The 27,881-nt window shown below is 44.7% G+C and overlaps 1 long non-coding RNA gene across 1 annotated transcript; it reads left to right on the top strand.

The window, feature by feature from the left end:
* Window positions 1-9,861: 9,861 nt before the first annotated feature.
* Window positions 9,862-26,830, top strand: LOC114700785. The gene is made up of 3 exons (XR_003735735.1): window positions 9,862-9,874; window positions 10,536-10,537; window positions 26,021-26,830. It is a non-coding gene; the product is annotated as an uncharacterized LOC114700785 (long non-coding RNA).
* Window positions 26,831-27,881: the final 1,051 nt, after the last annotated feature.

Raw genomic sequence — 27,881 nt, 5'->3', positions numbered from 1 at the left:
TAGACAAGTCTGTGCATTGGATCTGAAAGTCTCAGCCAAGCAGGAAGCAGGCACATCTGAAAGGAGGCGGTGGCTGAGTGTCTAAAGCAGAGCTTTATTTTGAACAGACTCGCCAGAGATGCTTTGGGATATGCTTTTAAAGAAATCTAACCAGCCCTGTCATAACTAGTTCTAGGGAAAAGCTGTGTTAGCGAAGAGCAGGTTATTAATACCCCTCACCCCACCCAAGGATGCTCTGATGAAAATTCACCAACATCTGGAGCTGGATGAGTGTGCAAGTACAGAGGGGATGTCTGCAGAGCAATGCTGCAGATGCAGGGCCCAGACAGCCCAGGCCAGAGGCCTCACCAGAGATGGATAGCCATGCCAGTCCTGTCAAGTGGAGCAGACAACTCCTAGGTTGTCTAGAGTTCTGTGGATGAAGTTGAAGAGGTGATCAGGGTTTCTCTCTCAGGATCACTTTTGGGGCAGTTTAATTCTTAGTTACAAGAGGCTTAGTACCATCTTCACACGCTAACAGTTTCTAAGATGCTCTTGAAAATGAGGAAAAGGACAGAAGAGAAATAAGTCCAGACTATAGGCTGAGTAGATGCCAGTAACACCCATACCCTAGCAGTGGTGACAACCTGTGCTGTGTCAACAGATACACTAAATATCCTCAGAAGAGAAGGACAAAGTCATCCTCCTTGGGAAAATCATTGATTTCACCAACAATTCTTGTTATCTGCAATCTCAAGCCATTTGTATGTTTCAGTTCACTGACTGAAACAGGAGTTCAGAGAGGGTTGTTGAAGTATGAGAAGTTAGAGTATGTGTTCACTGTCCTCACCCGACGCCCCCGTGTCTTCAGAGGAAGATCTGGTTGCCTGGAGGTTGACTCAGAAGACCATTAGTTTAGTACTTAAGTCTTTGTACTCTTGGAAAATAGCAAACAACAACAAAACAATTTTAAGGAGGATTGTAAATGTGTGTGCGCATGTGTGCACATATGCACACAGATACAACGTGGTGGTTAAGGGTACTGGATGTTCTTCCTGAGGACCTAGGTCCAATTTCAAGCACTCTCATGACAGTTCACAACCATCTGCCTCCAGTCCCAGGGAATCCAATGCCCTTTTCTGGCCCCCATAGTACACATATGCATACATATGCATTACAGGCAAAACACCTGTACACATAAAATAAAAAAATAAAATCTCAAAGAAAGAGAGAGAGAGAGAGAGAGAGAGAGAGAGAGAGAGAGAGAGAGAAGAAAATAGCAACTGAGGCACAGCAGCTTAGAACAAGGAGTCTAGTGAGCTATTACAAACCTTTGGCTTATATGTCTTAAGGGCCAAAAAAACGAATAAAGATTTATTCTAATCTAGACACTTTCCTGAGGGCATCCAGAAATGGAAGCTGATTAAAGTTCTTCAATCCAAAGGGCAATATATTGGGTCTCAGTATTAAATAAACATGAGGGAATTATCAGCCACCAGAAAAGGAAAAGCAAGTTCGTGCCCAGAGCTGCATGCCTTGCCTCTTTGCATCCCTGTCTTACTGTCCAGGTGCTGGAGAAGATGTTGCCGTGCCCAAGTTTCCCCCGGTGTCTGTCTCTGCCCTGGGACAGAGCCATGTCACACAGATGCAGCCTCGGAAACAAGTTCACAGCACCCCAATGAGTGGGGCTCTCCTCCCAGAGGAGGACATGTACTTTCCCTATTCTGTTCTGCTTGTATATAAACAGGATCCAGAGTCATGTTCCACTGTGAACTCTCAGTACAATTACCTTTTATTCGTCAATTAATTCATTGATTCAAATGGTAGCAAAGAATGCAGAAGACGTACTGTGTTCTTAAACATTTCTAAAGCAGATGAATTTTTTCTTAGCTAAAATGTTGCTGCAGTAAATGGAAATATACCTGGGAATATGGCATTAAAATGCACCATTTCTGAATTATAGCACTCTCTGGAAGTTGACCAATGATGAAACTGGGGAAGCATTTACAGCCTAGGTCTGCCATCTAGTGACTAAATCTTGTCATCACACCCTGGTCTCCGTTCTTGCTTTGGTTTTACTTTATTTTATTCTGCATTTCACCAACATTTATGTATTTTATACAATCGCTTACAAAAGCAAAAACATTCATATGTCAGAGCACTTATGCCCCTTTGGGTTTAAATAATGAAAAATCATATAAGAAGTAACCAGAACCCATAAAAAAAATACCAGCACCCAGTGATTGGTCCTCTGGAAGATACTTTAATGTACTTTGAGCAATACTCACTGTCTACTTTAAAAATCCCATCTAAAGCAGGAGAGCATGTAGGCATTGTGTTATGAAAAATAAATCTTATCTGCATATGGGTATGAGCTTGATTTTCCTTTGATGGGAATGTCTGGGGGCTAAGGGAAAATGAGAGTCTGGTGCCCTAGAAATTGAGCTCTGTTGGTCTTGCTGTCTGTGATATTCCTAGTACTGAATATTCTTCATTAGAGGAAATACAATCAATATTTGTGGTTGAAAGTGCAAGGTCCAGAAAGTCAGTCATTTTACTTCACTGTCTTCCTTTCATGTCCCCAGTCCTTGGGGATATGGGGAAGGTCTCCTTGACAAAGAAGACAGAATTTCTGAGGATACAGACCAAGCAAAAGGCCACACCAGCACCGAGGAACCAATTATAGGCAAGCGAGCAGTAAACCACGTCATACAGATGACTGCCAGAGAGGTGAATAAGGGCTGGAATTTTCCAGAAAGATGCAGTGTGGAGGAGTGGGACTTACATAAAAGTGAAGCGCTATTACCAATGGGAAGAGCAGTCTGAGGAGCAGAACTTGGCATCCAGAGAGGATGAGGTCACCATTGAGACTGAGAGGGAGAATTGGGGAAGAACTTCGGTGCTTTGAGGCTGGTGTTCTGGTCTGCCTCTGTGGTAACTACAGCTCTACTTCCTGTCAGCAGTTGTCTTCAGCAACAATGCTTCCCCTTAGACAACAGGAATAGGCGGCTCCCAGAATGCAACACTGAAAGTTCACTTCCTAGAGGCATTTGTGATTCCCCTACCCCTGTGGCTTTGTCTAGACTTTTCCCTCACCCACACTGTTGGAAAATCTGCAATGCCTTGGATGGAGATCCAATGACAGAAAGGAAGCTGCTGGACTGAAGGGTGTGCTTGTTCATGTTGAGCACTCGGAAAACCAAGGACAGACAGACTTGGCATCACAGAAGTAGACATGGGCCTCAAACCCATACCTCCGCCTTCTCAGCCCATCACTCCTTCCAGTCCACTGCCTGCATCCTGTGAGAGGCAATGGGCATGCTTCTCCCCTGGTCTGGAATCCATGCAGGAGGTGAGGGATTCTGGCCAAGCCCACAGCTGAGAGATCAGTCCAGAAGCACATTCCAACAGTGACGGGAGCCAGCTCTGACTGGAGCACAGAGAAGTGGTTCTCAAAGGGAGTGACTCCTAACAAGTAGGAGCATAGCTACATGAACATGGCCTTCAAAAACTCATTCTAAAGTCAAACCATCTGGGCCTGAACTCCAAGTTCTGTAATCCCTTCTCTAACTTTTTGAACCTCGGTTTCCAGGTCTATAATATGGAAGGAGTATTAATTTCTACTCCATAAGTTTGTCAGAAAGTTTAAACAATATAGTGCCATGTTCAAAATAGCTCCCAGAGTGCTGACTGCTGAAAACTGCTATATGTTATAATCCTTGTCTTAGATGTTGTTGGGTGAATGCCTTTAATCAAGTTACTTAGACACCAAATCTCAATATCCCAGAACAGGAGTGAAAGCTCCACCCTGCACTGCTGGATTAATAAGATCTGATAGAAACATACTTAGCACAGTGCTAACACATGGACCTCTGTAACATGAATCTTAAAAGTTCTTATAATAAAAAAACCCAGAGCCAGATATTAGTGTGAAAGCTGAAAGATCAGAAAAGCAGAACAGCCAGCGATAGCTTACCTCTACAAAATGCTCGCCTCAAGAGAGCGAGTTCCTGTTTCCTCATGGCTTATATACCTCTCTGTGTCCTGCTATATTACATCCTGGGATTAAAGGCATGTATCACCACTTCCTGGTTCTGTTTCTCTCATGTAGCCCAGTGTGGCCTTGAACTCATAGAGATCCAGACGGATCTCTGCCTCCTGAATGGTAGGATTAAAGGCATGTGCCACCATTGTCTGACCTCTGTGTCTAATTAAGTAGCTGCCTCTGTCCTCTGATCCCCAAGTAAGCTTTATTTGGGTACACAATATATCACCACAGACCTCCATCAGTGTTTCAACTGGTCTTTTATACCTGTTTGACATCTTGTCCTGAGAAAAGGAGGGTCTGGATTTGTCTGGATAAGTAGTTTTCTTTCCAGTGGGGTTAGATAAAACATAATAGGCCGGGCGTGGTGGCGCACGCCTTTTAATCCCAGCACTCGGGAGGCAGAGCCAGGCGGATCTCTGTGAGTTCGAGGCCAGCCTGGCTACCAAGTGAGCTCCAGGAAAGGCAAAGCTACACAGAGAAACCCTGTCTCGAAAAAAACCAAAAAAAAAAAAAAAAAAAAAAAACATAATAATAGGAATATGTCTCAGTCCCACAAGAGAAAAAAAAAATCACTAGTCCCAATAATTAATAAGTATTCTTTTTACATTGAAAACAAATGCAATGTTCCAAGCAGGCAGAACAGGCTGTCTACCCATGAATACACCAAACAACCAAGCCAACAGAATGATCCATATTCACCACCTCAAACCGGGAGGAGCAGCCTGCAACAGCCTCTTTCCACGAGTGATGTGGGGATGATGGGTTCCCATAAAGCCCCCCACCAAAGAGAGATCACCAGGGAGAAGGGAGTAAAACACAGAATAGCCACTTGGGAAAATATCATCATGAGTGGGGAAACAAAGATGTCAACAAGATGCACAGCCAGTGTCTTTATGGCTCTTAGAAACTGCACAGTTAAAATTGGGGGATGCTAGGGCCAAAAACAGTGTAGGCACGAGCTGCCCCCAACACTGCTGTTATCACCTAGATTCTGTTGCTGTGGAGAGATGTCTGATTCCACGTGATTAAGAAAGACATGGAACTTGCTTGGTTCTCAGCCTTGGGGCAGCACAGCAGAGCACATCCATGACAACATAGAACCAACATGCTAGCTCGAGTCTCTCCCTCTCCTTAAAAAAGCCACCAATGAGCCAACCAGGGTGGTACCCCCTGAGGCAGAACTGAAGTCTGAGGCCAGCTGGGAGACATATGGGGAGACCCTGTCTCAAACAAACAATTAAAAAGCTACCACTAATGACATAATATGAGACCCACCACATGACCTCACCAAATCCTAACTATCCCCCAAAAGCCTCGCCTCCAAGTACTGTTAAAGCTCTATTTGGGAATTACAGCTCCAGCACAAGACTCTTGGGGAGACACATTCACACAATGACAGGGCTGCTCTTTGATGGTAGGCAGAGGAGTGGCAGGTATCCCAGAAAGCCTTGTCTGGGAAAGTATCACAATAAAGATACAGTGTTTCCTTTCTTTTAGCATCAGTCTGAATTATCCTAAAAGCCCCATTTGGATGTTTTTACACCTGCGGTCCCATCACGTTCCGCCTCCTTGCACTACACTGCCCCCTTCCTCACTTTGCCCTAATTGGCTGCTCTCTTCCATATTCGTTTTTAAAAAATTAGATTCTGTAAATGAGAAAACATGATATTTGTCTTCTTCTGAGTCTGGTTTATTTTGCTTATCATTGTGATCTCCAACTGCAAACATCTTCTGGCAAGGCAAATGACATGATTTCAGAGCGTGTGTGTGTGTGTGTGTGTGTGTGTGTGTGTGTGTGTAAAAACTTCTATGATATTTGTCACTTGGGGTGGGGGTCATTTCACTTAAGATGCTTTATTCCATCCAGTTTCCTGAAAAATGACATAATTGTGTTCATCTTGACAGCTGGCTCAAATGCCATTGTATCTGTGTGCATTTTTTGTGTGTTCATCCATTTACAAGAACATGGGCAGAGTCCATAACCTCGCTCCTGCAGCTGCTGCCACTTTGAACATCGCTGTGTAGGTATTTGTGTGGTGTGCTGACTTGAATTTGCTCTGATAGAGCCAAGATCAGTCTACTGGATCTTGATCACATGGTAGCTCTGTTTACCTCTGTCCTCATTTCCCATTTCCACCAACAGGAGACAGGTCTAACACAGGCCATTCTGGAGGGCTGATGGGTCTCAGGTTTATCCAGAAGCATCTTTCTCTCTGGGCAGCTTACTGACTGACACATTCTGAAATGTTGCTGTTACTTGTGGTCTGAAAAAGATGTGCAGGAGTTTCTTTAATAAATTGCATATGCTCTAGTGGGTCAAATTTTCTAGGAACCATTAGGTTCTTCAGAATTCAAGTTCACCCATTATTCACCCTGTCATTAAGAAGAAATGAACTAAAATGTGATTTAACTTATGCAGCAGATATCTCTATATAGAAATACAGATCTTACTTAAATTATTAAGTCTATAGAATGGAGGGCCGTTCTTTGGACTTTTCTGTAAAAGGTTGGAAATGCTTCGGTTTATTTAGGCCAAGTGTTGTTTATCATAAACTACTCACCTACAGTTGCAGTGTGACCTTATCTGCAGAGGAGTGTAAGTGAATAGGCATGGATGTGCTGCAGGAAAAAAATGTATTTAACAAAGCCAGACAACCAAACAGATTTTTGCTCAAAGACCTTAGTTTGTTAGTTCTCAGGTTAAACCATCCTCAGTCATCTGCATTTCAGGAATAGTAGATTCTTGCCCATCATTGTAAAGTATTACCTGATGAAATCAGGGGCCCTTCCTTTGCAAAGTCTGAAGTATCTGGCTAGTATGATAGTTTGTTACATACCAGTAAATGAGCTGAGCAAATACTAGGGGGAAAATCACATTTTCCAAATAGTTTCTGCTCTATGATGAGCCTCAAAGAAGTCAGTAGAGACAAGGCTTAATTACTATTTTTTAAGAAAAGTTCAGGGCCAGTGAGATGGCTTAGAGATAAAAGCACGTGCCACACAAACCTGGTGACTTGAGATCAAAACTTGTGGAAGGAGAGAACCAACTCTTGAAAATGATCCTCCGACCACACATACTCACCATGGACACACACACACACACACACACACACACACACACACACACACTGTAATAGCAAATGACTCTTTTTAAAAAAAGAAAGACAGAAACATCCAAATCATTTAGCAATTCTAGCTGTGCTGTATGTGCATAATCTCACAGTAGACGCCTTAAGAAAGGGTGCGTGCAAGAGTGGAAGGAATGAACGGAGTAGGAGAAAACAGTGAAGAAATAGAGAGAGCTCTGCCTTGCTAAGGCTTCTTCTCTCATCTGCAGCCCTTGCCTGCTGTAAATGATCAGTCCAAAGGTCCACCCACCACAGACCACAGCATAGCTGGATCTGTGCAGCCCAACAATGCCATCTAAAGCTTCTCACTCACCTCTAAGCTCTGTTCTCCCGATTCCTCGTTCTCTCCTTTGGAAACAAGATGGCTGCTGCTAGCACTTCATGGATTATATTTGATGATGTAGTGATTCCAACAGAAATGCTTTCCTGCCCCCTAATTTCAAACATTTTGTGCTTGGTCTTATTGAATGAAGTGAGTCAGGAACCTACAAAATACACTGTCAAAAAATATCCAGCTTTCAGTCCAGGAATGGGATCATCTGTACATAAAACATACACAGACCAAAGTAAGGAGAGGTGATTCCCAAGGAAGCATTGGGATGCTGTGCCCACAAGAATGTAGAGCAGAGCAGCAGATGTCCATGAACTTGGCCTACTTTATTCTGTTCCCCTGGGTCAACTGCCTGGCCACTGGTGGCTCATTCATCCTCACAGACCTGCAGATCTCTGCCCTGTATCCAGCACCACAACCACCAACACTTCTCTGAACATGCAGTTGACACAGATGTCTGTGCTATCACAGGGGTCCTAAGCAGCCTTGCCTTTCCTTCTGTGTTTCAGGCTCCCACATCATACACTTCTTTTGTTATACAGCATGCATTCGTTGTACACAGTGAGAGATTTCATTATGACATTTTCATAAATGTGTATCATGTATTTTGCTCATATTGACACCCATACATTAACCTCCTTGTCTCTCTGTCCATGCCTTCCTACCAGTCTACTTTCTCTTCCTAAAGAGTCTCCCTTTTATTGTTAACCTATTGTCTAATATACGTTTTTAAATCTCGAGTCTGTATATCAATGAAAACATTTTGGCTTTCTGAGTCTGACTTTTTCTACTTAATATGTTGGCCTCTAGTTATGTCCATTTTCTACAAATTATATAACTGTATGGGTGGTGGTGTGGTGGTGGTGGTGGTGTGGTGGTGGTGGTGGGTGGTTGATACATGTTCTTTATTCATCTATCTGCTGATGGACACCTAGGTTGAATCTATATGTTGGTAGCATCGTGCGGGTTTGAGTACCTGTTTTATGTTAGCTTAGACTGCCAGTCTTTATTCAGGAGCAGCAGTTCTGAGTTTAGTCTTTTGAAGAGTTATATTCATTTCCATGCTGCCTGAAGAAGCTGCCTTCATACCATTACTGTACTCGGTGCCTTTCTCCCCTCATTCTCAGAAAGTGGTTTCTTTCCTTGATAGTGACCATCCTGCTGGAGTGAGATGGAATCTCAACATAGTTTTGTTTTTCATGTTCTTTTTTTTTTTTTTTTTTTTTTTTTTTTTTTTTTCAAGACAGGGTTTCTCTGTGTAGCTTTGCCGCCTTTCTGGAACTCACTTGGTAGCCCAGGCTGGCCTCCAACTCACAGAGATCCGCCTGGCTCTGCCTCCGAGTGTTGGGATTAAAGGCGTGCGCTGCCGCCGCCGTCGCCGCCACCACCACCACCACCACCACCACCACCCGGCTTGTTCTTAATGTCTAAGGATGTTGAGTGTTTTTTTTTCCCTCATATATTTATCCACCTTCTATGGTGGATGAATAGCTCCTCTTTTTTCCTTTCATCAATCTGATAGTGCACGCTTAGTCCATTCTGGAGCTTCTGTAACAGCCTAGATGTTCCATAAGAGCAGCAACCATATCTGTAATAACTCCAAGTATGGGAAGTGCTTGATACGTGTTTAGTGGTTCAAAACATGAGTACAAAGCTTAAGATTTATCCTAAAATCAAAGGGAGAATCCTGCAGGATGCTCAGTGGCTTCCCAGAACACGACCGTTGCCCATCGTCTAGTGAGATGACCATCCCGTTCCCATTGCCTCCATTGTGTCCATCCTCACCACCCATCTGAGTTGTCTCACAGCGATGGATTCCCACAGCACCACCACTATTGCTCGCCTCTGAACAGCAGTGCTCATTATCTCCACCATTCATTTATCAGCTCATTGGAAGCAGCCTTGGGACATCTCTGGAACTATATTAAACTGGTTAGGACCACTGTGCAGTGATTGAATTGTTCAGCTGATTACTCAGTTTCTCAAATAAACTTAAGAAAGAAACATAATGCAGTACCTCTAAATCTGGCCATATGCCTCTAAATCTCATCAGTCTCATCATGTGGCTTATAAATGGTAGACTATCCACTCATGTTTCTTGAGAATGTAATTGTATATCTTTTCCAAGGTTACCAGGGTATCAATACAAAATCGAAAGGATGTCTGTTCAATCAGTGAAGGACTGAATATAGGAAAGAGTGGTCTAAGTTGCATGGAAAGCTCCCATCTCAGAACCAAAAAAGAGAGAGAGAAATACATTCTCACAATGCCAGGAGATACCATGGTTGAGGGGGCCCCTCAGGCACTGTCCCTGTTCTAAGCTGTCCCTGGAGCAACCCTGCAGCTATCTTGTCCCTGAGCCTTCCCTCCAGCATGGCCTCTAAGCCAGTAAGTAGAAGCCATGAAGGAATGCTACTTACTGGCTCACTTTTTTCTGTATGATTTTTCTTTTTTGGTATTAAAGGAACTTTTAAGTAAAATACACATTTTTCTTATAAAATGTGTCCAAATTTACTCCACTTAAATAAAATTTGGACATCATAACAATAACAGACCACATGTTATAATAATCTATAATATTCAGCACTGAGAAATGTTCATCAGCTGTAAAAGAGCAATCAGACTTACAACACTGAGTTTTTGTAGGAGTCAAAAGCTGATGTGTGTGGTGCTGAAGTCTCTCTGTGGGACATAGTTTTTGTTAATATAATGCACAAATGCAGAATCCCATCTCAGACACACTATAACATGACCCATCACTATAGACTAATCAAACCAAGGTCCTTAGACATGACCTTCCAATTGCAACATGATTCCTCATGGAAAATGGTGAATTCAAGTCCAACTTTCAGATCATTCCTCAATCCCATTGCCATAGAAGGACTATGTTATCACTTGCCCCACTCACTAGAAAACCTTGGCAGGTTTTTTTCTTGCTCCCTCATTCCTAGACATAGCTTTGTTTTATGCTACCCTGTGTAAAAAAGAAGAAAAATTCTTCAACACCCTAAACATCACTAGCACTTGTGGCTGACGCAAGCAGAAGGAGACGTGAAAAGTATCTAAAACAGCTCTGAATTCTCGTGCTAGATACATATTAAATTTTTAATGATGCAAATAATTCATAAAAATGTATACACGTTCATAATGGGTAATAAAATTATCATCCTCTGCTTAAAGAGATGAGACTAATGACTATAGTTCTATGAGTTTTCTTGGGTGATTGATGGGATAAATAAACTTGATTTTATTGTGTTCATAATGAACTGACTGCCAGGAGTTTAAGCCATGGTAGTAAAGTTGGAGAGAAGAAGAGCATTAATTGGGGGCGGGGAGCGCATAGATTTCTTAGGGGAGAGGAAGCTGGAGTGTAATGGGAAAATGGCATAGAATGGTGTACAAGAAAAAAGGTAAAGCCATGGGCCAGTGGTCAGAAGGTCATAGAGTGGGTTTTATAGCCTGAAAATTATGTGAGAAGGCTATAAAACACTAGTGGCAGAGATTCCCAACAAATGACCACTCTCTCTCTCCCTTCTCGTAAGTGTTGGTCACAATATTGTGAGACAGAAAGTGACATGAAGCCGGACAGCACACTCTGCTCTATTTTCTAGACAAGGCATAATCTGGGGTTTTCCTGCATTCCATAAATCAAGCCCAACTTTGGTTAACCTTGACCAGCTGAGACATGTAGCTTGAAGTCTATTTTGCTGGGTATTAAAATGGCTACACTGGCTTGCTTCTTGTTTCCATTTGTGTGGGATATCTTTTCCATCCTTAGGTGATGTCTATAGTTGATGTTAAGGTGTGTTTCTTGAATGCATCAGACAGATAGATCCTGGTTTTGGTATCAAATCTGTTAGTCTGTGTCTTTTTACTGATGAATTAAGATCATTGATATTGAGAGTTTTCATGAGCAATGTTTGTTGACTCTTGCTATCTTGTTGACTCCAATAATCCCTCTATCAAAGGCACCTTGGAGGTCTCATGGGATGGGACAGGATGTTTGGAGCTCAGCCAAAGCTCTGAATGACAATTTCTGTACCTCCTGGGAGCATCTCTATGCATCTACCTCTACTTGAGCCTCTACTTAGACAAGGCCACTTGAGTGATGTTGAAGTTGGCTTTGTGCTAATTGCTTGCAAAATAGGAGGTTTAGTCAAAAATGTCTTTGCTGTGGTTAGGCCCCTATGTGAGCTCTGGACCCTGGAGGCTTGAAGACCATAGTTGCTGCCTTAGCCCTGGCAAGTGTCAATACACTTGCTCATTAGGGAACCACTGTAGTACTTGAGGCAGCTGTAGCTGGGTAGCCAAGTTCTCACACCACAGTAGACTCTACCATGTTGATGCTTACAAAACAGGGAGGTCATTTTGAATCTAACAATGTTGTTATGAGGATGTTCCTTCACTGAATGCAAGAGATTTGTATAGCAGTGGAGGGAGCCTATGACATGTCTGGTTTCTGTGGGATGTTTTTCTCACAGAGGCAACCTAGACCAATCTACAGAGCATGGAACAGAAATAGAATCTCTTAGTTAGGGTTTCTATTGCTATGATGAAACATCACAACCAGCGCGACTTGGAGAGGAAAGGGTTTATTTGCTTATGCTCCACATCACAGTTCTTCATCAAAGGAAGTCAGGACAGGAACTCAAGCAGGGCAGGAACTCAGAGCCATGGGGGTGGGGGTGCTGCTTACTGGCTTGATCCCTGTGGCTTACTCAGCCTGTTTTCTGGTAGAATCCAGGACCACCAGCCCAGGGATCGTACCACCCACCATGGGCTGGGCCCACCCCCATCAAGCACTAACTAAGAAAATACCCTACAGCCAGAACTTACGGAGGCATTTTTTCAATTGAGGTCCCCTCTTCAGATAACTCTAGCTTGTGTCAAATTGACATAAGATTACCAGCACACAGGACATTGTGGTTAAGTGTTAGATAAAGGACTGTGTCAATTAGCTATTTCTATGTCACGAACCACCTGCAAAGATATAGTCATTATCCTCATTCACTTAGTTTTTAATTAGTTGAGGTTGGTTGATGCAGGGTAGTCTCAGCTGGATTGTGCTGCTTCAAGCTGTGGCCTGGCTGGCTTTGGCCCTTGCTTTCTGTTGAGCCCAAATCTTCTCTAAATAGTCCTTTCTCAATCAAGTCTGTGGGACAGTGGCTGTCTGGAGGAAGCTTTGTGGATGGTGCAATGGGCACAGAAGAACAAACCCAGATTTCAAGTCCATCTAAAGATCTGCTGATGTCTATTGGCCAAAAACAGCCAACACGGGTAATGACAAGGTCAAATGAGGGATGTGTACTTTAGCTAGAGAGAGAACAGAGAACAGCCAGCTGGAGAAAGCTGACATTCAGTGCAGGAAGGAAGACTGTCTCTGGGAGTAGGCAAAAGAGACAAATTTCACTGGGCAGTAGTCTTGCTCTACCCTAGACCATTCAGAAAGCCCACCAAAGGAGTAAGAGGGTGTGGTGGAAGAAGTGTTCCGGGTGTTCAGAGCTGACATGGCAGGAGAGAGGACAGTGGGTTCTTAGACTCACTCTCTCACTTTTACTGCTAAAAATCAAAATGTAAATTCTAACCCCAATTTCAGTTTGCTCGGAGAGAAACCAAAGTCCAAATGCTTTGGGAACATCTGTAAGGTCAGTTCATACCTGGTGCTCTGACGCTCTTGCTATCTAGCACATGTGCGTACTTACTCTGCATTTTGAGATACACTAAATGACTATCACCACAGTCTTTGTCAATGAGAATCATGGAAGCTTCATTGAGAATAAACCTGGGAAACATTTTCTGATCTAATCATAACAGGAGAACACTGAGAGAGACACTCCATAAACAGTGTTTTTACCAATGTTATAGCATAAATATGAATCCCCCTACAAGCCGTGTTGCTAAATGCTCATTTCCTGCTGCTGGTTCTGTGTTGACAAGTTCTAGAAACTTTGGTAAACAGGGCCTGTCTGGAGGAAGTAGTCTTTGGGTTCATGTTCTCTCTCTCTCTCTCTCTCTCTCTCTCTCTCTCTCTCTCTCTCTCCTCTCTCTCTCTCTCCCTCCCTCCCTCTCTCCTTCTACCTACCTCCCATCCCCCTCCCCTTCCCCCCCTCCTTCTCTTCTATCTTTTCTCTTTTCCATGAAGTGTGGCTCCTTTGCCACACATTCCTGCACCGTGCTGCCCTGTCCAATGCACAGAATAAAACAGTCATAGAGTGATCCCTGATACCAGGAGCCAAAATAAATCCTCTTTTCCTCTGAGTTCTGTGATTCAGGCATTTTTGTCACAGTGAAGGAAAGTCATTCATACAACAGGAAGGAAAGTAGACGGTGCAAGAGAATGAGAGCCACTGAGCATGACCCAGGCTGCCAGACTCCAGACCCTGCACTCTTGGTTCTGTATTCCCTAGATACAGATAACCCACCTGTAACCATGACCTTTTGTTTATACTTGTGTGCATGACCATTTACATATATATGTACTGAGCATTTCTCTCATGTAGTGGTGGGACTAGAAGATAGGAAGCCAAGGACATGTTAATGTCTCCATTTCTCAGATGTGAAAAACTGAGGTTGAGGTTAATGTACTTGTCTGTTTCGTTATAGGCCATGCAGTTCTCCCCTGATACACCTCATTCGTACACAAGACCTGAGCTGAAGAGGTTCAGGGGCTCTGTCTCTCCTCGCTGCCTTTCCTACTTTGCTATAGGTAAACCTGGCTGGCCAAGGGCCTATGGTGCACTTGGAATTCCCAGGAGCCCAGGGCATCTGGAGACTTTGGCCTAACTTGATCCTTGAAATGGGCTTCATATTGTCTTGAGGATGCTGCAGGGAGTCCTAAGACAGATTCTCGTTCAAAGGACACAGAGTGGCCACTGGGGAATCTCTCAGTTATTTCTAAGAATCCCAGGCTGCAGTTGAGATAACTAGCTCAGGTTACAAAAGCCATCCTAGAAAATAGTCAGTGTTAGGAATGCATACAGAGGTGACTATCTGAGTCACCCAAAGACAGAATGATGCCTTCTGTCCCTTGGCCTCTGCTGTTCAGGGAACACATCATTTTTTGTAAGACTTAAAGCAAGCAGATGATTAGAGAAAGCCAGCTAAGTAATGGTGAGAAAGGAGTTCCCTGGACTAGCAGGATGATGCCCTCAGTGCCAATGGCATAGACACTTTTGGTGATTTAGACCATGGCCATTCTTTTCCCATACTAACCTGTTCTTTGCTCCAACCTTCAGAATTTAGATTTTCTGTTGACCTACCTAAGTTCTTTGCTGTGAGTTCACATTCAGGAGTAAGAAATTCAATACAGGTTCTCACTGCTGGAGACAGTCTCATAATTTCCAGGCTGTTGGCCTTCTGGTTTCCAGTGTAGCGTGTGAGGATTCAAGCATCCTTCTCAGCCTCACAAGAGAAAGCACTGAGCAAAGGAGGCAGTGTCTCCTCTCAGATCCAGCACGGAGATGCAACTACAGGGCAAGCCACTGACCCTGACTAGGAGATTCCAACAGCAGCTTCAGAGGACTGTTTGTAGGGTGGGGGCAGCTAAGGACAGAAATTACCTTGGGCTTGGCCAGGTCTGAGTTCCTTGTCCTCAGTCCATAACCAAAATTTGCTTCCAGAAGGGGATTACAAGGTATACTAAGAGACAATTTTTTGAAAACATTTTTATAAAGAGACTGAGCAAACACTAGAACCAAACTCAGGACAGGAAAGTTGAATTACCAGACCAGGAATTCCTAACTGTGGCTCCCATGCTCAGAATTCTAAAGTCCCTAAGTTAGATGCGTTGGCTCAGTTTTCCAACTTTATGGTGGTGAGCAAGCAGCAAGTGTTCAGTATGCACGCAGGACTAACACTTCAGGTTAGGGCAGTTCACCGTGCCTGGGCTATGGTTGTGTTACATAATTCCTTGCCCAAGGCACTGGGCACTGATGAGCCTTTGCCCAGCCAGTCCCTTGATTTGTTGTTCAGCTGCGGCTTTCACTAGTTGACATATTCAATGTGTTTTCATTTTACATTAGTTTCAGCTTCAAAAGCGTTTTTTGGAATGCAACCCATCATAAGCCAAACCTCTGCCATGGAGAAGAGTTGTTTAGTATGTAAGAGGAGCTATGTAACCGTAGCAGAGACAGAACTTTAGTTGGAAAGGAAACAAAAGAAAACTCTAGAAATCAAATACCCCGGCACTTGTTTTTTGAACAAAAGTAGCAGTGCCCTTTCTATTGTAAAGTAAACAATCAGCTAGAGTCACAACATTAGCAAGGTCTCTTGTATTTGCAGTGTTCTGTGTACTATTTCCTGCCAGCCTTGTCCAATGGGTCTTAATTCAGTGATCCCTCTGCACTGGCACAGAGCTAAATGTTGGCATGCCACAATGAGAAGGTGGGCTTGCCTCTGCCCTTAAGATCTTTTGATTTTCTTACTCCATCAACCATGCCAAAGGATTTCAATGGGTTGCCAAGCACTGTTAGATTTCACTCTTCTTGAATCTACCTACGTATTTACAAATGTGGAGGAGGCAGATTTTAAAGTAGTGACTGTGATCCCACTCTGCCTTCTTTCAGGAACTATTCGAGGTGCTGGAATTCTGAGGGAAGGAAGCAAACAGCCCCCTTGCCCTTGCTACTTTCAGTCTAGCCCAAAGAGACCAAGAGAGATGAGTCCAGAAGTAACCCCTGCTGCTGAGTATTGTCCCTGGAGTTCATCTGTGGAGGTCTCCCCTGCCATCCCCACCCCCAGCACTCCCAGCCTCCCTGCCTGTTTTCTTCTTCCTAGCAGCGAGCAGACTTACACTGTACATGGGAGTCTAAAGGATGAGACAAGAACGATGTGTGGTGGCTGGCAGTCTAACCAAGTCAGGAAGTCTCAGAAGAACAGAAGTGAGCAGCCAAGTTCACATGAATGCTTGCATATGGTGGATCTCAGATTCTGAGAGAGGAGGCCCTGAAAGGGAGATGCCAGGGAAGCAAACAAAGGTTTCCATCTTTCCAGCTCCCAGCACCCTGGTCTGCAGAACTTTTGCCTCCTCTAGGTAGATTAAGAAGTTGCCTAGCTCCAAAGCCCCAATTCGCAGCCTATCAATTAGTCTGCATGAGACACACTGTGATGCACAATTGATTCGCTTGGAGTAAATTATCACACAGTCAGCTGAATGGCAGGCCAAAAGAGTTTAATGCAGTTGCCTCCAGGCAATTATTAACATTCCCTCTTAGCAACAGGACCAGGGCACTTTCATTCCTCAAAATGACACTCCTCTCTTGTTAAAGCCCAGTTAATTTTATGAGCTGCACTGATTTAACACCCAGCTCACATGAGCCATACACCTTGAATAAATGCAAATCCAATCTCTGTGGCATGAATTATGCCTTATGCTGAGCATCACCATGGCAACTAATGACATCACCCCACCCCCACCCCCCACCCCGACCTGCAGAAAATCCAGTTCCCCAAGGGTCTTTATATGCCTACATGGGTGTGTTCTTGGTTTACATACGTGTTCATAAATATTACTGTTATCAGAGAGGTTCCTGGTGGATGTTTGCTGTCATTTGGGGAGGTATATTCCCTTTATGCAAATGTGGATTTTTGTTGTGCTGTTCGTGGGGGGAAAATTCTAATGAAAATTACTCTGTGTATTTGATTAGCAACATTTGTTGTTAACATATGGTCCAAAGAGGCTTCTGCAAATAAGAGGCTTTAAATAGTAAACAGAGATGTGGCTGAGATGGAGCAGATGCTTTCAGCAAACACTCAGTACGAGGTTGCTTTGCCAGAGCTCTCCCGCCCTGCACTCGCTTTCTCCCTAGATCAAAGTGTCCGTTTTCAAAGCAGTGCCCCTTGCAGTACATTTGCAGAAATAATGTGCTGTGATTTTAGAGTCACCCCTGCCCCTGGAATATGAATTGTCTGCTACTCGTGCTTCTTACTAGATATTAGTAATAATGTAGTGTGACCAAGTGAGTCAGCAGGTTCAAGCAGATCTCGGAGCGGCTTTTGGGCACCACATGTCTGAAATGCATTGAGTTCTGTAGCCTGATTTTTCCAGGACACTAGAAGTGCTTCAAAGAGCTCTGTGAGAATGCAGGACAGCAGATTTTCTCACATGGGCTGAGCTGTTCTGGCAAGCGTGCATCTAGAGTTGACCTTGCAGGTGTGCTAGGTACGCACCTTTAAGGTACTAATGAGGATAAACATGGTTCCATTGCTGAGCAGGCAATTCCACCACTGATAACAACAGGGCTTGGCTTTTCTGTAAGGGACCAGGAGAGCACATTACTGCAGACTTGTGGCTGTGTACTTAAGGCTGGCACTGCAGTGCGCGGCAGCCTCAGACAACCTTAGTGAATGAGCACAGAAACAAGCTGATAAAACTGTCACTATGCTTCAAACTTAAATTTCAACGCAGCCCATGTATCGCAAAATATTAATCTTATTTCATTGTTTCAATCATTTACAAATGGAAAGCTGAGACTTGAGTCTAGAGATGTTCAGCGGGAAGACCACCTGCGAGGTAAGCATGAGGACCGAATCTGGGTCCAGGTACAAAGCTGAGCGTTCCTCCAACCCCACGCACCTGTACTAAACTCCAGCAAGGTGAGAAGGGTGGGGCTGGGGAGACAGCTGGACTTGCTGGCTTGCAGCCTACCAGAAAAACATCTAGCCGATTCAGTAAGAGGCTGTCTCAGGAACAAGGTAGAGAGTGACGGAATAGGACATTCTTCTTCTTCCCCTATCCTCCACACGTACCGGGCGTGCATGCACAACACACCACATGTGCACACAACACACTCATATGCATGCACACAAGACTTCTTGAAAATGTAGAAACCATTCTGTGCTCATGAGCAACACATAAGCAAGTAGCAGCTGAAGTGCCCACAGGTCAGGCTTATCAGCCCTTGACCTAGATCCCAGAAGTGAGGCTTGGTGCCTTCTGTGTACCCACTATTGACTTAAACACCTCACGTGCACTAGTCATCTCCTGTAAACCCCACTAACCTTCTGGGGTCAGTACTGCTCCTTGATTTAATTGTTATTATCACATATATAAATCAATGCACTAACGGCCGCAGAGCCGTGGCCGGGGCGTCACTTCCAGCTGCCCACGTGCTTATGTGTATTTCATGAGCCAGAATGGTTTTTACATTTTCAGTAACTCTTGTGTACATGCATTTGTGTGTGTTGTATGTACATGTGGTACGTGTTATACATGCCTGTACTTTGCTTATATCCTCCTTTAACCCTCCCCAACTGGCTTATACATATATTTATATCTGTGTATTATATATATCATATATGTATATATGTAACTGATCCCATATATATACATGTATATATATGTAGTGTATTTTCCTCCTTATCCTCTCTTGTCCCTCCCACCATTTAGATTCTTATCTTTCCTCCCTCTTCTACTTTCATGTCACACACACACACACAACACACACACACACACACACACACACACACACAAAGTTGACTGCAAACAAGTTTTCTATGTCTGCCAATATCAGTGGAACAATAGGAAGTCAGGCGGGCTGCAGGTACTCTGGTCCAGAAGGATTCTCCCTCCTATCCAAAACTGAACATCTGCCCAGCCATTCAGGGCCAGCAGAGACCAGACCAGGGACTGTGATCAAAATATCTTCGAAAAGCGGAAACGCCCCTTAAGTGTGGTGCCATGTCCTAGAAACATAGTTCTCCTTACACCTTGTTTGTAAACTCTGGTCCAAACGTCATCCAGTGTCTTCAGACGACACACACTCACAACCATATCACCACACACACACACACCATACATACCACACACTCACACACATCACACCACACACACCAACACACCACACCACACACACACACCACACACACACCACACACACACACATGCTCACACACACACACCACACACACACACTCACACACCGTACACACCACACTCTCACACACACATACACACACCACACACATCACACTCACACACACACCACACACACCACACACACATACACACCACACACATCATACACTCACACCACACACACACACACACACACACACACACAATTATTATGCATATGAGAGAAAACTTTACATGATAATCTCAGTTCTATCCATTTCCCCTAAGTGACATAATTTCATTCTTCCTTGTGGCTAACAAGAATCCCACTGTATGTACACATATTTCTTTATTGTGTTAATGGGCCATGTAGGCTATTCCACTCTTGGTACTCTGAACAGTACAGTAAACATGGGTTGTGCAAATCTCTGCAGTGAGGACTTGGGTTGTTCAGGTGTACACCAGGTGCGCCTCACTGGGTCATGCAGTGTCTGTTAGGAGGAAGCTCGATGCTTGTTTCTGTGGGGTCTATACTGACTTACATGCCAAGCAACAGTACACAGCGTTCTCCACCCCCACTTCCTCAATGGCTGCTCTTTGTGGTTCTAGCCTCTGATATAAGATGGAATCTCAATGTCTTTGTTCATACTTCTAGGCTTGGTACCATTCCTAATTTATAGAAGGAACCATATGTCACACTCTTAAATGCTATCACTTCTGCATATGGGCTCCCCTCAGAGAAAGAGCACATATGGGGAATATCCTACTCACTGATGCTGGACATAGCAGCATGGGCCATGTCCTACTGATGCTGGACCATGTCCTACTAATTGATGCTGGACCTAGCAGCATGGGGATGTCCTACAATGCTGGACCATGTCCTACTGATAGATGCTGGACCTAGCAGCATGGGGGATGTCCTACTGATGCTGGACATTTCTGATGCTGGACCATATCCTACTGATCGATGCTGGATGTGCAGCATGGGGATGTCCTATGATGCTGGACATGTCGTACTGATTCTGGACCATATTTTATTGATAGATGCTGACTAGCAGCATTGGGATGTCCTACTGATGCTGGACCATGTCCTACTAATTGATGCTGGACCTAGCAGCATGGGGGATGTCCTACCAATGCTGGACCATGTCCTACTGATAGATGCTGGACCTAGCAGCATGGGGGATGTCCTACTGATGCTGGACCTAGAAGCACCTGATGTGGTGATTTGCTTGTGGTAGATACTTAAGATGACATCCCCACTGAAGGACTAATTCAGCACAGTCCTAGCTTTGGTGATTAGGCATTAATCAACTTGGTGTCTCCAAGTTACTCTCTTGTGCTTTCTTACATTGGACAGATGCAGGTGCCCCACCACACACACAATCACATTTGGAGGTACAACTATAGGTGATAACTTTTCTATAGTCTCCATTTATAACCTGTGGCACTTCCTAACCTTGTTGTCACTGGCATCCACATTCCTTCCAGCCCTTAGCTTTGAGAGCCGACCGTTGTTTGACCTGCCAACATCCATGCTTCCTGGAGAGCTCTTATGCCATGCTCTACATGCTGCCAGACATCACGGGCATTCAGAGTCACTGTGCTCCAAAACACTACCATCTCTGAAGGAGATCAAGGCCCGGGTATAAGAGGCTGCCACAGTCATGGTTACCTCCTGTCTCATCTCCACAGCCCCCCCAAACCTATGACATGATGGTTCACATCCTGTCACCCCTCCCTTTCTGGCTAATAATTAAGGATTTACTGTGTATCAGCCACTGTTCTTGATACAGGAAGTAGGATTTGCTGAAAATGCTGCTCATCCTCAAACAAGGAAGGCAGATATGGGACATAACTGCATCAGAAGTTCCTGAGAGAGAGAGGACTCTGGTTCAATACTGGGGTTTTGAGATCAGAAACTCGAACTTTGAGTCCCCTCCTGGTGATGCGCTGAGGTCCTGGTCCAGTTACTTAACCTCCTCAAACCTGACTTTCTCCATTTATAAAATTATGATGCAGCTGGGTGTTGCCGTCAGAAGCTTAAATGAGATGATCCGTATAAAGCTCTGAGCAGAGGGTCAGAGTAAACATAAGCCCTCTGTAATTGGTGGCTGTTAGTGTTTTGTAAGCTAGCTGAACAGGGTAACTACGGTGCCATTGGTGATAGAATCACAGAGAAAGGACAGCTTACCCATTGGATTTTATCTGCCCTGTGTGCAGAGAGAAGTCAGTCAGTTAACCTTCCAACCTTGGCTTGAGATAAATCTCATCAGCCCCTGGTCTTTTCAAATCAAAGTGCACTTGTGTTCCATCCTGGGAAGCTTTTAAAGGAGGTTTTCATCTTTGCAGCCATAGTCGACGCACAGCAGGAGAAAAGGGCAGGGAAAACACAGCAAAGAGAAATAGATTTGCTTATTGATGCGTGGCCCACTGAACACCAAAGTCTCGATGCATCTCCACTGGTTAATTTGTATGTATGTCAAATGCAGCGTTGTAGAAAACACATTAAACATAGGAAATAAATCCAAAGTTAGAGCTCAAGGTGACGCAGAATCCCAGCAGTCTCAAAATGGAGTTTCCCTGGAGTTGCAGGGATAATTGGTTAACTCACTCAAGGGTGTATGTGGTGGAATGGAGGAAGGAAGGGATATAGTGGTAGAGTTAGATTGTCATTTACTTCTCCTGAGTACCTTGGGACACATTACCAAATCCTGTGCCTCAGTTTCCTCATCTGTAACTGTGGGTTCATAAGTGTAGACATTTCACAGAATAGTTGACACGTTTTTTTTAAAAGATAATATGCAAATACTTATGATGCTTCTAAACTAGTCATTGTGGCTAGCACGAAATGTCCAGCACAAATTATGATAAGGAGCCAGTTCTTGCCTGAGCTGGAGAAAGACAAAGAGTGGACATTTTAATAACTTTTATTTCTCCAGAGTAGAGGTGTAGGAAGGTCTGAGAATTAAGCCTTTTTGTAGGAGGAGCTGGCAGTAGCCTTCACTGAATCCAACCCTTCAGGCAGCACAGGAGTTTCCTGTCAACGACGAAGGACAGCCCATACTGAAGAGCCATCCTCAGCCAGGCTCCTCAGCCCAGGGGAGATTCACTCCATGCTGGCTTCAGAGGCCTGGACAGAATGTCTGCAGAGGCTCTGGCTTAGGAAGGGCCCCGGTTGCTTTAGTGTTCTCCTGTGACTGTCTTGCAGATCTTGGTGATTTTGTCTGTAACGGTGCATGTGGAATGTAGTCCCCCACGGCAATGGAGTGGAGGAAGTGCTAAGGAAAAGAAAAATCTTTGATGTTTTCACACCGTTTTAAATGTTTTAACGGTGTGTGTGTGTGTGTGTGTGTGTGTGTGTGTGTGTGTGTGTGTGTGTCTTTTCTGTCTGTGTGACTTTGCCCTGAAGATCATAGAGCTAGTCTTCATTTAGGATAGAATCTCTTCTTTGGCCTGCTTCCGTGGACCAGGTTACTGTTTTGAAGTCTGAGAAATAAATTGGGGTTCATCTGTGACCTGACGACTTGATGTGAGCCAAAACTCCCCGTAGGAAGGTGGTCACCTCTAATGGCTTGAGCTGCATCCAGTTATCCAGCTTCTGGGTCTCATAAGTACCATGCTGTCCCTCAGTCTGAATCATTGTACAGATCTGTGAACAAGGCATCCTTGAGTAGCAGCAGGAGCCAGGCAAACTGAGTTGGTTTCTACTAAGCAGCCCAGGAAATCCCTGCACCAAGGCAGGCCCAGCTGCCAGGGTGGTACAGGCTCCTGGAAGGCTGAAGTGGGAAAGACTTCCTGGGCTAAAGTCTCTGTGAGCAACAAATGAATTCATTGTCAGCCAGAGCAAATCAGTGAGAAAATCTGTGTCAAAATAAAAAGTAAAGGAGATTTGGGCTCTAGTTCAGCAGTAGAATACTTTCCAGCATGGGTGAGACCTAGTTCAATCCCAGTCCAGAAAAGGAAGGAGGAGGAGGAGAGCAGGCCTGTGAGCAGAGCTTCCTGGGGCAGCAGCAGTGGTCAGTGCAGACAGAGTTAGTCTCTGCTAAGTAAGCCCGGAACGCTCTCTGACAAGCACCACAGGACAAGCTGGGCCCGGCAGTGCAGTAGCATCCGATCAGGTGGAAGGAAGGAACCTGGGACCTTGTAAAGGGATGACAATATCTGACTTTTCTCACCTGGGAAATGTCAACTGAGGTGAATGTTTTCCTAGTTATTAGTGGAACTGGAGAGCCAGGATGCAGGAGATGCTTAATAAGTGTGTGTTGGCGTGATGGCACTTTATAGGGATGTACTACTGTTACTACACAGTTTCTTACTTTGGAATGGAAAGACAGCCAGGATTTACTAGGTCTCATCATGTCCCAAGTTTCAGATGTTATAATTACAATTACTGTGAGGTGAACTCACTTTACATTCAAGGGACATACTGGGAGTGTTAGTTAGCTCACCCCAAACCTACAGTTTGTGTGTAACTCAGCCAGATTTAAGCAGTAATGTTCTGGTTCAGACTTCGTCATGGCATCTTTGCTAGGACAGATCCTCCCATCTCAGATCCTTATGAAGGTGCTGGTAACCACAGCTGGAAGTTCCTGGTTGTATGTGTATGCTTTGCTGTTTGGATAAAGCACATTTCTCTGTGCTCTGTCTCACACCCACTTGGTCTCCACTCCCTGATGCTTTTGTGGCTGTTATGGCTCCGCAGTGGCTTCCGGTCCTTCCTTTACATTACTCTGGTGATCCACTGCCACTCCTCCTAAAGTCCTGTTCCTCTTAGATCCATGGAATTTGCTTCTTGAAGTACAACATTGAGACTAACAGTCATGTTTCTACAATTTTATGAAGAAGAAATAAAGCAGCCAATAAGCACAGAGTAAAATGTAAAGCCCACTAAGAGTCAAAGAAATACCCATGAGGCCTGAAGAGATCGCTCATCCTTTCAGAACACTTGCTGCTCCTGAAGATGACCAGGTTTATTCCCAGAACTCACATGGCAGCTCACAGCCACCCTTAACTCAGTTCCAGAAGATCTCATCTTCTCTTCTGGCTAATGTACACCTAAGCACATAGGCAGTGTACATGCATACATCTGTGCAAAGCACTCAAACACATGGAACAAAAGTAAATCTTTTTAAAGAATACTCATAAAATGATAATGACAAAATAAGCCAGAAAAAAGGCAAGAAGCAATGCCCTGTGCAAGGTAAGAATGACATGTTTGGGTTATACTCAACAACAGATGTAGGGTGGCCTCTCTTTACATGAAGTACCCAAGGAGCAGGTATTGCAGACTTTGAATATGTTCACCACTGTATACATAAATGATAAAAGTGTTTCCTGATGCAGAAACATCTCTCATCTAGGTCTCCATCCCAAGGAAAATATCAATCAAGGTAAATTCTTGAAGTATCTTATATCCAACTCAGTTGCTATAATAGACTAATAGTTACATAAACTGCAATGTATTTATACAATGTAAAACTGTAGTCATTAAAACCAGATTTTAGCAAATGCCTGACAGTATGGGAAATTGGTTACATAATGCAAAAACAATCAGTAAATAAAAGCTGTTTTCTGTACTATTCCCTGCCCCTGCAAAAGAACATATATTTGATATTATTTATTCATTCAAAAATATTTATTCCATGCCTTTTATGTATGAAGCGATATGCCAAGTTGTAAGGAGTGCAATATAAATGAAGAGAGCCCTGTGCTCATGGAGTTAAGAGGATGTAAGAAAAATCTCAAGTCAGCAATCATGAGTAGGTCAGTTTCCCCACAATTCACTGGTGGTTGGATGCAGAATGAGATGCTGTGCTGAAGATATGTTTGTACCTGGTCCCAGCTTAGACTGTGAGATCAGAGGACACGTTCTCTCTGAAGGTGGCATTGAGGCCATCCCTAAAAAGGCAGTGAACATCGCTGCCTGAGAGGACTGTGCGGCTGACAGGCAGTACAGAGGTAGCAGAGGCAAGAGGCCCATGAAGGGAGCCCGTGAGAGGCAGGGCACAGGGAGGGTCAGGGCTGTACTTTGGAACAGTGCCCGGGGTGATGTGAAGGGTAGAGCAGGCTCAGTACACATGGTGACAGGTCCACAAGATACTCTGTTTGCAGCTACATCATGGATGGAGGCGGGGCCTCGGAGCGTGACGACAGGTGAATTAGGAAACCGCATCTGAACAGCTGCTCCACAGTGTGAGCCAAGCCCTGGCTCCACCACACACTGGGTAATCTAGGCTCTCTTCTGGGGCAGAGTCTGAGTGGGGAAGGACCACCCCTCACTCCTGGCCTTCGGTCTTACAGACCATCTTGGTGCCAGAGCTCATCCCAGTGCTGTTTCCCACTTATCCTTAGAGCAGCTCCCCCTGGGCCCCGTGGCTGCTGAAGTCGCTCTGTAAGGACAGGTGTTAGCCGAGACGAAAGGCTGGTGAATGTGTTGCTCCTGTTTGCGGAGAGGAGAGCAGCAACCGGACCTCTCTTCCTCTGGCGCTAACTGCAAGGCACTCTGGGAAGGCCCACGGCAACTTCCGAGCATCTGCCTCCTATTCACCTCCCAAGTTATCAACATCTTCTGTCACTCCGGCAGCTTTGGGGACTGGGACTGGATGTGACAGTCACCCTGCATTCGCTCTCCTGGGAGAGGAAGAGTGACCGTTGCCACGGCGCACCTATCTACACTGAATCTGTCATTCTCTCCACAGCTGGGGCACCCAAGGCGACTTCTCCACAACCCATGCGCTGCCGGCTGTTAAAGTAAAGCTGTTCACAGAAAGCACTGGTGTCCTGGCCTTGGAAGACAAGGAGCTCGGACGGTGAGTCTCCCTATAGCAAGAGGCATGTGACAGCACACGGGGGGGGGGGGGGGGTCTGTGGTGCCTCTCCTGCCCCGAGAGCTTGAGGAAGCACTAAGGGGCCTCAGCCTGGACTGTGCTGTGTAAGCTGGGAGACCTCGAGCCAGTCTCAACCTCTCGGAACCACACAGAGTGTCCTCCATACACTCTGGCTGACAAGAATGTGCTTCAGTAGACAGACTGGGGAGACTCCATACCATCAGACTGGGGAGCTATTGATAGCAAAGATATGTACAGCCTCTGACTAGCTTAATGTGAAATCCTTTGTATTTAACTGCCTAACCTCCTGGCAACATGAAAATCAACACAATGAGATAAAACAGAAATTACTAGTGTTTTAATGGGGACATTCAGAATATAAATACTTGAAGTGTTCTGCTTACTCCCAGGTGGAGAACACTGTGGAAATGACAGGTTCGAGACCCACCTGTTGGAGGTGCTCTGGGTGGCAGACACACAAGCCAGCATGTCAGTGAACCAACTGACTGAGCTGTTAAACAACTCTAAGTAAAGCACCCTTGACTGCCCTGGAAACATGTCCACAGTGCCAGGCTCTGAGATGTCACACATAGTTAGGGTGTAGATGAAATTGACTGCAAACAGGTTTTCTATGTCTGCCAATATCAGGTGGGAACAGTAGAAAGTCAGGCGGGCTGCAGGGTACTCCAGTCCAGAAGGATTCTCCCTCCCTATCCAATGTTGAACATCCTGCCCCAGCCATTCAGGGCCAGCAGAGACCAGACCCAGGGACTGTGATCAAAATATCTTCGAAATAGCGAAAACGCCCCTTAAGTGTGGTGCCATGTCCCTGAGAAACATAGTTCTCCTTACACCTTGGTTTGTAACTCTGGTCCAAACATCATCAGTGTCTTCAGACCTTAGACTAGTCAGTTGCTTAATTTGCTTCAGTGAGTCTATATTTTATTCTATTAAAGTTCACTCAAATGATCTCATTTTAATTAATTTCTTCTGTAATGAGCTTATGCCCTAAAAAATTCACATCCTGTGTTGCCAAGCATGAGACTACCACATTGTGAAGAACTGGAGTTAGAAGTTTGGTTTGTTAATTTTGAATAGACACTATTACACCTGAAACGCCTGGAATAAATCCACACGGAACATCTCACAGTGGCTATCTTCTGGCTAAATCATGCTTTCCTCACCTTTGCTGGGTTGACAGAAAATGGACGACCCCTTTTGTATAGCTTCTTTTCCTGAAGGATACACTGAGCATTCTACAATTTGTGGGTCCATATTCTTCACCACACGGGCTTCCTGCCCTCTCCAGCAGGGCCCACACGGTACAGCTCCATTCTCTCGGCCACCTAGCCTACCATTGTTCACCTGTTTGTAGCTACTGCGTCATCCAAATGCCCTCCTGCCGAAGCACCCTGCCAGCTTCCTGGAGAATGTCAGAGACCTCAAGTGTCATGTCAACTGAGTCCACAGCTGCACTTTGCAAAACCCAGGTCCCCAGGCAATCATATGCTAGGGAGAAGGCAAGGTAGGAGATAGTAGACATTCACATCTCCCAAGCGCTCACCACTTCCATGCAGTTATTCTGCTTAGGTTAAACCAGCGTTCCAACTTTCCTGGTAGAGATGAGACAAACCGTTTCTGAGGAGTGTGAGAAACTTATCCAGAGCCAGAGGCACAGAGAGTCCAGCCACCCCAGTTCCAACCACGGCGATGCTGTCCTGGGGATGGTATA

Source organism: Peromyscus leucopus, unplaced genomic scaffold (assembly GCF_004664715.2).
Source record: "Peromyscus leucopus breed LL Stock unplaced genomic scaffold, UCI_PerLeu_2.1 scaffold_495, whole genome shotgun sequence".
Lineage (NCBI taxonomy): Eukaryota > Metazoa > Chordata > Mammalia > Rodentia > Cricetidae > Peromyscus > Peromyscus leucopus.
This window is presented reverse-complemented; position numbering and strand designations above follow the sequence as displayed.